The sequence below is a fragment of the Canis lupus genome, chromosome 17 (genome assembly GCF_011100685.1).
Source record: "Canis lupus familiaris isolate Mischka breed German Shepherd chromosome 17, alternate assembly UU_Cfam_GSD_1.0, whole genome shotgun sequence".
Classification (NCBI taxonomy): Eukaryota; Metazoa; Chordata; class Mammalia; order Carnivora; family Canidae; genus Canis; species Canis lupus.
In genome coordinates, this window is record NC_049238.1 from 35,049,165 (window position 1) to 35,059,378 (window position 10,214).

The window sequence follows — 10,214 nt, forward strand, 5'->3', positions numbered from 1 at the left end:
CATTGGGGATCCAGTAGTAAACAACATAAAACCTCTGATGGAGTTTACATTTTAATCAGGGTAGGTATGGACAAACACTAAACAAAATAAAGAAGTAAAAATATAGTATGTTAGGAAGACAGCCCTGAGAAGAGAGCTAGGTAGCACATGGCTGGGGAGGAGGAAAGAGGTGGAGAGAGTTCAATTTACAGACAGGGTTGTCAGGGCAGGCCTGACTGAGAAGGCAGCATATTTAAGCAAAAACCTGAAAAAGGCGACAAGAAAGCCACGTGGCTATCTGGGCATAAGTTCTCCAAACCAAGGCCCAGTAGGGCAGTGACCATCTCCACAGGCCTATGACCATCCCAAGGTGTGGTCTCTAAGTGAACTGTCCAGCAAAATCCCATCTGCCCAGTTCACACATACCTAGAAAAGTGTTTGCTGGGACTTCTCTTTCTTCATCTTCCTGAAAATCAAAATTCCATGGCTCTTCACCTCTCTTCAACTGGAAAATCACATCAGGTTTAGGAACTAGAAGTCCTGCTCCCAAAGGACAAAATGAGAAATGGCTGTTTGGGATAGAAATTCACAACCCTCCTAGGGTGTAATAAAATCCCCTTTCTCTCTAGGGAGGAAAATGGAAGTATCCAAAAAACATATGCTCATTTCTAACATAAGATGCTAATTCTCATTCTCTGAAGGGAAGTCAATACTGACTTTCTAGAAAATCCAAATTAGATCTATTGAAGTAGTTCATGAATTCTTCTCTGATCTAGGAACCTACTCAAATGGAACTAGTATTCTTGTGAGTTGAAGGAAAATTCTTAGCTTAGAGAAGTGAAATATGGAGAAGGTTCTGCATCTCAAGGGACGAAGGTGAAGAAGCTACCCCATTTTCTTTTGTGGTTTTTAAAAATAATAATAGATTTGTATCCCTTAATTATACTTCTGTGCAATTATACTGAATTTGATGCAACTATAAATCAAACTGGAACAGTTTAAGAAATATTATTTAATTTAGATGCAGTTAATATTAAACATTTAAAACTGAAAACACTAATAATTTTTTATAAATCTTTAAAAAGATAAATTATAATACCTTTGGCTTTTAATGATTTAAAGCAGTGATATTTATTTTTATTTTTAAAAAATATTTATTTATTTATTCATGAGAGACACAGAGAAAGGGGCGGAGACATAGGCAGAGGGAGAAGGCTTCTTAGGGGGAGCCCAATGTGGTACTTGATCCCAGGACCCTGGCCTCACACCCTGAGCCAAAGGCAGATGCTCAACCACTGAGCTACCCAGGCATCCCTAAAGTAGTGTCATTTATAAATGTCATATATAAATAAATTTATATAATAACATACATAAATTTTCTATATTTAGTTTTTAAATGCATTATTAAATGTTTAAGACATACAAAAGGCATAAAGACTCAAATCTACAAACCACCATCTGACTTAAAAAATAAACATTAACAGTAAATTGAAGCCCCTCCCCAATGCCCTCCCTTTTCCCCCCATGAGGTAACCATTATACTAAATTTGGTGTTCATCACTGTGTCTTTAAAAATGTCTCCTTCTTTGTAGTTTTCCAGACTTTTTCTTTTTTTTTTAATCTTTTTTTTAAATTTTTTATTTATTTATGATAGTCACACAGAGAGAGAGAGAGAGAGAGAGAGAGAGAGAGAGAGAGAGAGGCAGACATAGGTAGAGGGAGAAGTAGGCTCCATGCACCGGGAGCCTGACATGGGATTCGATCCCGGGTCTCTAGGATCCAGACTTTTTCTATGCATACAGATATACGTTGTAAATGTACTCAGGTTCAAAAAAAAAAAAAAATGTACTCAGGTTCCAATCATTTCATATCCTGCTTTTATTATTTAATAATATATCATTAGTATCTTTCTAACTCTATAAATATCATTCATGGTTAAGGCCCATACTATACTGTAGTCCATTATGGATATATAATGATTCATTTACCTAGATCCCTATTACCAAGTGCCTGCATTGTTTCCATTGTTTCACAATTTTAGATAAAAACAGAGAAACATTTATCTAATTTTGTCTTATGGCAATTCCCAGGAAAGGGGCATTTTCCATTTTATATAATAAAAATTTTTGCTTAAAGCTAGGGTCTCAGACCAAATTTCACTTATCCTACAGACTCTATCCAGATCAAAATGGCCATTTACTGACAGTGTTGACAGTCATTAGTTAAATACAAACAATAAAAGGCAAATGAACTCACAAACGATTCATACCCTTCCTGGGGATCTATCCAAAGGTGTACAAGTCTGCCCCCGTAAGAAAAGAAGGGCATCTTCTTTACACACACACACACACACACACACACACACACACACACACACACACAATGGCAGATTCTGAGTAACTGCAGAAAGTCACGCTTACCCAAAGAAACAAAATCCTGATAGTTCTCCAGCATCACTTCCCTGTAAAGGGCCCTCTGAGCAGGGACCAGTTGCTTCCACTCATCCTTTGAAAACTTCACAGCCACATCCTTAAATTTAAGAGACTTCTGAAAAGACAAACATGTTCTTACTCATCTATAGGTCTTCTTTTACGTCTCACCAAGGAAGACAAAAGAATACAGCACCGGAAGACACATAGAATAGGAAAGAAATGGTTTTAATGATGTAAGGGCACTGGATATTTTGCATAAGAGGTACAGGTCCTAGGGGCACCTTGAGTGGCTCAGTGAGTTAGGTGTCTGGCTCTTGATCTCATCTCAGGTCTTGATCTCAGGATTATGAGTTCAAGCCCCATGTTGGGCTGCACACTGGGTGTGGAGACTAATTAAAAAAAAAAAAAGATGGGGTACCTGGGTGGCTCACTCAGTTAGAGTCTGCCTTAGGCTCAGGTCATGATCTCTGGGTCCTGGGACTGGAGCCCAAGTCAGGCTCTTTCTCTCCCTCTGCCCTCCCCACGGCTTGTGATTAATTTTTTTTCCTCTCTCTCTCAAATAAACAAAATCTTAAAAAAATAAAAATAAAAAGAACTATAGGTCTGTGACCTGAGGCATGAAACTCTTGGTGATGACCTCATGTCATCGTATCCATGGCAGAGCCTCTAAACTTCAGGGATACTGTTATTAGCCTCAATTTTTTAAATTACAAAATTAAAGAATTAGATGATCTTTAAATTCCCTTCCTGCTCTAATATTCATGGATCCATGAGATTTCAGCTGAACAACTGATCCTTAAGTCAAGGGAATATCTCTGATAAGTATATGAGGAGCAGAAGATACATTTAAGAACTAAAACTGGAGAAAAAAAGATAAAAAATATGGTATCCCTTTGAAAAGAATAGAATATACCAGACTAGATGATTCAGAATTTTTATATTCTCATGAAAGTTCTCTAAGCACTCCCTGAGCTCATTGCTAAGGGCATAGCTGCCCCAATCCTCTGCTCCCCAATCATTACAAAACACATGATGGGGCTGGTCACCAAGGCTTTATGAAGGGCCATTCAGAAGATCCCTACAATTGTGTTGTATGGTGAGAAAGAAGAGAATCTGAAGATAGAAAAAGTACTAGTCATCTCTACAGAGCCCAACTTCTACCATAACAGGACCAATCTCCAAGGATGGCAAAGAACCTCTGGACTGAAGAGAAGGCCAACTCACCTGCCATCTGGCTGTTAGGGGCACAGCTGCCATTCTTTCCTCTTCTATGTTCTCTTGGAAAAGGCCCAGGCCAGAGTTGGCTAAGCTAGAGAAGGAAACATAAAAGAGGCCAATTCCATTTTGTAGTTGTCTGACCCAGACTAAAAATCTCTACATATTGGGGGATCCCTGGGTGGCTCTGCGGTTTGGCGCCTGCCTTTGGCCCAGGGCGTGATCCTGGAGTCCCGGGATCGAGTTCCACATCGGGCTCCCTGCATGGAGCCTGCTTCTCCCTCTGCCTGTGTCTCTGCCTCTCTCTCTCTCTCTGTGTCTCTCATGAATAAATAAATAAAATCTTAAAAAAAAAAATCTCTACATATCAATTAGGTATGAAACAGCCCTCACTCTCAATACTCTACAAAGAACAAAGCAAGTCTAGAAGTAAATTCACCCTTTCCCAGGGCATGGAAATTATGGATATTGCCACAACTCTGTTCCTGAGTTAGCAGCTTCCTGGGAACAGAACCCACATCAGAAACCTAATAAAAATCAAATAGTTTACAATGAAGTTGATTTTTACCCCATTTAATAAGTCTATAAGGATTGTGTTCTGTAGTATTTTGACATAAATAAGCCATTTAATAAATAACTCAATTTGACTTTCAAATTCACGATGACCAGGAGATTGTTTATACGAACATTTTTTTGTAAGGCTACTATGAAGCCTTTACGAGCAGGAATAAAAAAAGTAAAAGCAAATTACTGTATTACTGTATTAGTCAAGTTTTATTTAGTTCTAAGGATGAGAAATACTTTCAAGACAGCTCAGGTGTTATTTTTAGGGTACAAGGGGCATTATAAGGATACTATAATTAAACAGCATCTAGGACTCATGACATTTGTGGCCCCTACCAGGATCTAAAGAACACTGGCTTCCTGTCCTAACTCCTTCCTGATTGCCAAAGGTCCCAAGTACAGGTTCAATAAAGTGACTGAATCTCATTCAACCCAGAAACAGAGTCAGACACCAGATGCTAGAAATTCCAGCCAGTTTATTTAGGTTCATTTTGTTGTTGTTGTTGTTGTTAGAGCCATTGTTTAGTTTATTTATTTCCACATCAATATGGGGCCTGAACTCACAACCCTACACTCAAGAGTTGTACATTCTTCCAACTGAGCCAAGCACCCCTGTCAGTCATTTTTTGTTTCTACAGAACTAGGAGGTTATGCACAGAATGACACCCAGCTATTCAATGGTGAGTCCATGTCTGAATACATTTGCTTCTCTAGCAAGAGAAGAAGGGCAGCAAGACCAACCAGGATGGCCTGATTGACCACTGCCCCTACAGCATTGGCTGGCATCACAGAAGACCATGGGAAATAAAGGATTAGCTAGAGAGCTAGGGTGTCCAAGAGGGTATTGTCACCGGCAGAGGCAGACAGGCCCCACCCCAATTTTGGTTCCAATACTGAGAATGATGATGCCATACACACAAACACAGACCAAGTATATGAAAGGGTTTATTACTTACATAATTGAGGTCTTTTGGAGAGATCAGGGCAAGCCCCTTAAGCAGATCCCAAATGGCTTGAGTGAGGAAAGGAGACTGTGTTTTTATTGTGGTTAGGGCCAGGGTGAGCATTCCTACATGCCCACAGGAAGGGGTCTGTGTGATGTGAATCTCTTGCCAATGCCCAGGAAGAGAGCATTCAGGCTTCCTTATCAGATTGTCCAGGTGTGGGACACAAGTGGAAAAAGCTGTCAGCACTCAAATATCAGAAAGTGAAGGCAGACTCCACAGAGTAACTATACATCTGGAATAGGATGAAGAGTCTCTAGTCGTACTCATCTCTGGGCCTGATAGGGAGACAGTCTGTGATATAACAGTACCTGGAAGACATAAGAGGTAATAATATTCTCATGAGAAAGATTCCTTCATCTAACAGAAGTTTTATTCAGAGAAGTCTGAAAAACCCTTCCAGGAGAGGAGCCAGGAACAATGGTCTCCCCAAGGTTGCCAATGGAGAATGCTAGAACAGCATCCTGTCAGGGTTTTATTACAAAGGCTGTTGCAAGATGGAGTCAGTACCACTAGGGAGGGCAGAAGAGTAGAAAAAGAAAGAGGGTAAAGGGACCTATCAATGCTCGTCTGAGGCTGATCTATGTAATACAATCCACACAATCCAGTAGGATAAGTCACATTTGGCACCATCTTCTGGATTCTAATTATGGTTGTGATCCACTACCAATTAGATTTTATTATTTTCATTAATAGACTTGTATACTCTGGTGGATACTGAAGGATAATGATGGTCCTGTACATCTTTCTCTCTTGCTCTTAAGATCTCTACATAGAGAACCTGGATGTGCCACAGTGGACATTTAGAATGGCCAAGAGCAAGATTATGCTTATAATTTCTATGTATGCAGGCCATCGGACATGTGCTAGGAGGTGACCACAAAGGAGAATGGTGCTAGAACAAAGGGTGCTCTCTAAAGCCATCAAGGGCTAGATGGGTCTTATATCTCTTCATCCCCCAAGAGAATGTTTTCAGAACATTCTCCTCTGTACAGAGAAGGTTCAATGAGGTCTTTAACTCCCAGCCCTCCAGGGCTTATGGATCTCACACCCACAATTAACTGGCCAATGCTTCTGTGTCTCCTGCTTAGAATTCTCAAGAACATACTGGTTGCTAGCCATTGAGAGATCAATGACCTTAGATCATGTTTCCACCTCTTGCCCACTCAGCCATTTCCAAGGAGCAAAAGGAGAGTAGTTCTTAGAGAAGGAATATGTAGTCATATTTCAAGGTGAGTGACAGGCAGCAAGCTGCAGCTATTGTTCTGTCTCTTGAACTCTGCCAACACTTCACACTTTTCAAGGAAATTGCTTTACCCACATCCATACAATAGTAACTGACTCTATTTCCTGGCCTAAACTGATGGGCATCTGAACCAACTAGTCCTTCCCATGAAATTTTGGAAGTGGAACCAAGAAAAAGAAGTCCATCTCTTCTCATGAGGCTCCACTTGAGGGCATGAAAACTTGGGAGACCTCGAGAGTCACATTTTGTCATACAATCTGAGAGCCGAAAAAGCCAGTCACCAGTGACAGGGAAATATAAAACTTAAATACATACAGAAGCAGAAGCAAGGGATTAAGAGAGAGTCTTGAATTTGTTCCATCCCCAGTTCGTTTACACACCTGTAGTCTTTTCTTTGGGGCTCTGTGACCTAACCAAGTATCCTCAAAATGAATCCCCCTCATACTAGTTTGTGCAGGGCTTTGGTAATTTGCAACCCAAGAAGACCTAAGACAGGTAGCAAAGGCAAGCTTCCATCTTCCTCACCTGAGGTTTCATTGTTCATGTTCTGCTACTAGACCTCACCTCTTAAGTGCTCTTTGGAGTCCTGGGAGTATAGAGCAGACAGGGCATCCTGTCTTCATCCATCTTCATTGGTTCTATGACTCAGAACCAAAAGGGGATATTAACCTTAAGATGCCCACCAATGTCATTAAAATAAGCTAAGGATGTTTCCAGCCAAGCCTAGAAACTCTTTTCCAATCTACAACCAAATGGACCCACATCATGAAACAAAGAGTCGGGGTCTTTATCTTCTTTGAACTCTCAGATTTCTGATTCAATCACCCAGTATATAAGTATCTTTATATCTTTATCCTTCCAAGTAGGCGGTAAATCTTGGGAATCAAATCTTGCTTTCTTCAAAGCATATAGTACTCATATAGTACTCAAGAAGTATCTGATTAATTGAAATACCAAGTTTTGCACGAAGTCTGGTTGGTGTTGGAAAGCAGTACTCAGAAGAGGGAGCGCCGCTGGGCAGCTCCAACAAGCCTGGTGGAAGACGTTGAAACCCCTGGACCCGGCCCAGGGAACAGAGAAATGAGCCGCTGAGTGCTTTCCGGGAAAGACGGACCAGCAGGTTTCAGCGGAGTCAGTTCACTCCTGGGGTACTGAACCCCTAGCCCGGGTAAGCAGGGGAAGGACCGCACGGCTTCGGAAGGAAGGAGAGGGGAGGAAATGCGCCATTCTGCCGGGGAACACGCCCTGCGGAGCGCGGCCCTGCGCACCCCAGGGCACGTCATTTCACGCTCCGGGACCAGGCTACCGACATCTCACTTCACCTCGCGGCCACGTCATCACCCGGAGTCCCGCAGGGAATGCAGCGGGCGCCTCCATCCCTGCCCCGCAGGAGGTCGGATCAAGGTCAAGGATGGTTCGGGGCGGAGCCAGGGATAGTTCGAAACACCCCCATTGCGATTCCACCCTCACCTCACTGCGCCTCGCATCCCTCCTTCCTTGTCTGCCCTTCCTTCAACACCTCCCTCCCTCGGCCGCCGCTCTCACCACGCCCGACCCGTGGTCCTCACCTTGGGTGCCAGCCGGCTCGCAGCGGCCCCACAAGGCGCAAGGACCACAGAGCGCCTGCGCGAAGTGCCCTCGGAAACTACGACTCCCAGAAGGCCGCGGGCGCAGCGGAAACCCTGAGGCCCAGCCCCTTCTCGGAGGTCCCGCCCCCTGGGGTACCAATCCGGTTCTTGAATGCGTCATTCAAAAGGTGGTAGGGATCGCTTCTCGGCCTTTCGGCTAAGATCAAGTGCAAAAGGGCTAGGAGACATTTGTAGGAAAAATGAAGGGAGGGCAGCCCGGGTGGCCCAGAGGTTTAGCGCCGCCTTTGGCCCAGGGTGTGGTCCTGGAGACCCAGGATCGAGTCCCATGTCGGGGTCCCTGCGTGGAGCCTGCTTCTCCCTCTGCCTGTGCCTGTGTCTCTGCTACTCTCTCTGTGTCTCTCATGAATAAGTCTGTTAATTTTTTTTTTTTCTTTTTTTAAATGAAGGGAAGCAGAGGAGTGAAGAACCAAAGCTGTCTCCTGGGCCTGTTCACCTGCCCTAGGCCGACTCCCTACTGCGGGCCCCTCTCTTCTTAGGCAGCTTTCTGTCTAGTTCAGCCTGTGCTCCTCAGGCATCTGCTACTTCACCTTCTCCCTCACTTACCATATTTGCCCGTAATTAAGTATACAAATTTGCCTTTTTAAAAAAAATGTCCATTCTACTGCCCTTTCCAATTATAACAATAAACAAGGGCTACACTTGGGCTTTGCAATTATATCAGTTAATATTTCTTCATGCCTGACACCATAGTCACGGGGAATTTGATGACGGCATAGAGGTCAACCTGTTTCTCCTGGGGGAGCTTTTTTGGAGGATATTTGGACTACCTTCCGAGAGGCAGTGTCTTGGGCCATCAGAATGTAGATGCCATCTTTTTGTGTGTGTGTGACTGTGGGCGCCTTTCAGCACTGCTTTATTGGCCTCAGCCTCCAAAGCCTTTGCTTTGGCTTCTGCTTCAGAAGGGCAAAGTTTTCCTCCTTTGCCTTCCATGCAATCTTCGTGAAAAGGCGAATGACCTCTTGACCACTTGGCGACATTGAATGGTTTTTATTCTATTTCTTCAAAGTCTTTCCTTTGACCCTGTTCTCACCTAATGTTTCTCTTACCTCCCTGTCTTCTATTCATTCTCCTTTTATGGGCTCTTCCTCTCTTCATTCCTGTTAAATCTCAGTGTTCTTCAAGGACCTATCCTAGATCCTAGTCTCTTCCTACACACACCTTCATAAGCTATTTCCCACCACTCCTATGGTTTCAGATACCATCCATATATCTGAGATCACTCTTCAGCTTCAGTCTGCCCACAGAACATTCTGGATATTTCAGATATGTATGTCTGGATATTTCACAAGCATTTCAAGCTCAATTTCAAATGAGCTCACTCTCTACCCTCATACCAAACACCTTGGGTGCACTACCTTATATTCTCTTGGCCTAAACTTTACCTCAGCCATCTTTTGCACAAACGTAATCAGATAAGCCCTTGCTTCAGTTGTACCCCATACTTGTCACTTTCCTCCCTAGTGTTAGTTTTTGATTACGCCACAGAGAATGACTACAGAAACCGTTGGTGTTCATGCAGCAACACTTAACCAATGGGGCCAGTAGACAAATGCTCCCCACTTCAAAGCAGACAATTCTGAGGCTTATTCAACAGGACTCCCCAGGTCCCAGTGGGATTGAGCCTCAGTTGCCCAAGGCAGTGACCAACTTGATTACATATTGTTTCTTGGCTTTTACTCCTTCTCTTTTTAACAGCTACTGTCATTAGTGTAATGAGTAACTTCAGTATTTTAATTATTTAAATCTTGCTTTATCAAATTATGGTATAATGCAAACAAAATAAATATCTCAGTGGCAGACCAATAAAAGTAAATTGCTAGTATGTTCAGTTACGTTAAATTTACACTGCTATTGGTGGATCAACTTAATGGGTATAGAAAAGAATGTGTTAACTAGATCAGTGGCTACATATCAAAGAGCACTTTATAGCTATCTTCCAAAATAGAAACAAGGCAAAGCACAGAACTAGCCACAGTGACTTCACTTCATTAGATTTTCTGTAATATCAGAGATAGTTAACTTCTAGTATCTAGGTTTTTTTTTTTTTTTTTTTAGTATCTAGCTTTTTGACTAGCAAATCAAGGAACTGGAAAGGAAATGGTGGGATGAATCACTCCCAGGTCCT

The 10,214-nt window shown here is 42.6% G+C and overlaps 1 protein-coding gene across 5 annotated transcripts in view; it reads right to left on the reverse strand.

Annotated features, from left to right (window-relative positions):
* The window catches only part of LOC119877167 (zinc finger protein 501-like), a 31,854-nt gene extending 23,758 nt beyond the window's left edge, over positions 1-8,096 (reverse strand). Inside the window, exons 1-6 of one of the 5 annotated variants that reach the window (XR_005372388.1) lie at positions 8,009-8,040; positions 7,005-7,078; positions 5,147-5,505; positions 3,636-3,720; positions 2,400-2,526; positions 406-519 (exon numbers count right to left, since the gene is read on the reverse strand). The gene's annotated coding sequence lies outside the window, so the exon portion shown is untranslated. Of the gene's footprint in view, positions 1-405; positions 520-2,399; positions 2,530-3,635; positions 3,721-5,146; positions 5,506-6,965 lie in introns of those variants that run through there. The other 4 variants (XR_005372386.1, XR_005372387.1, XR_005372385.1 and 1 more) reach the window with 4 other exon arrangements.
* Positions 8,097-10,214: the final 2,118 nt, after the last annotated feature.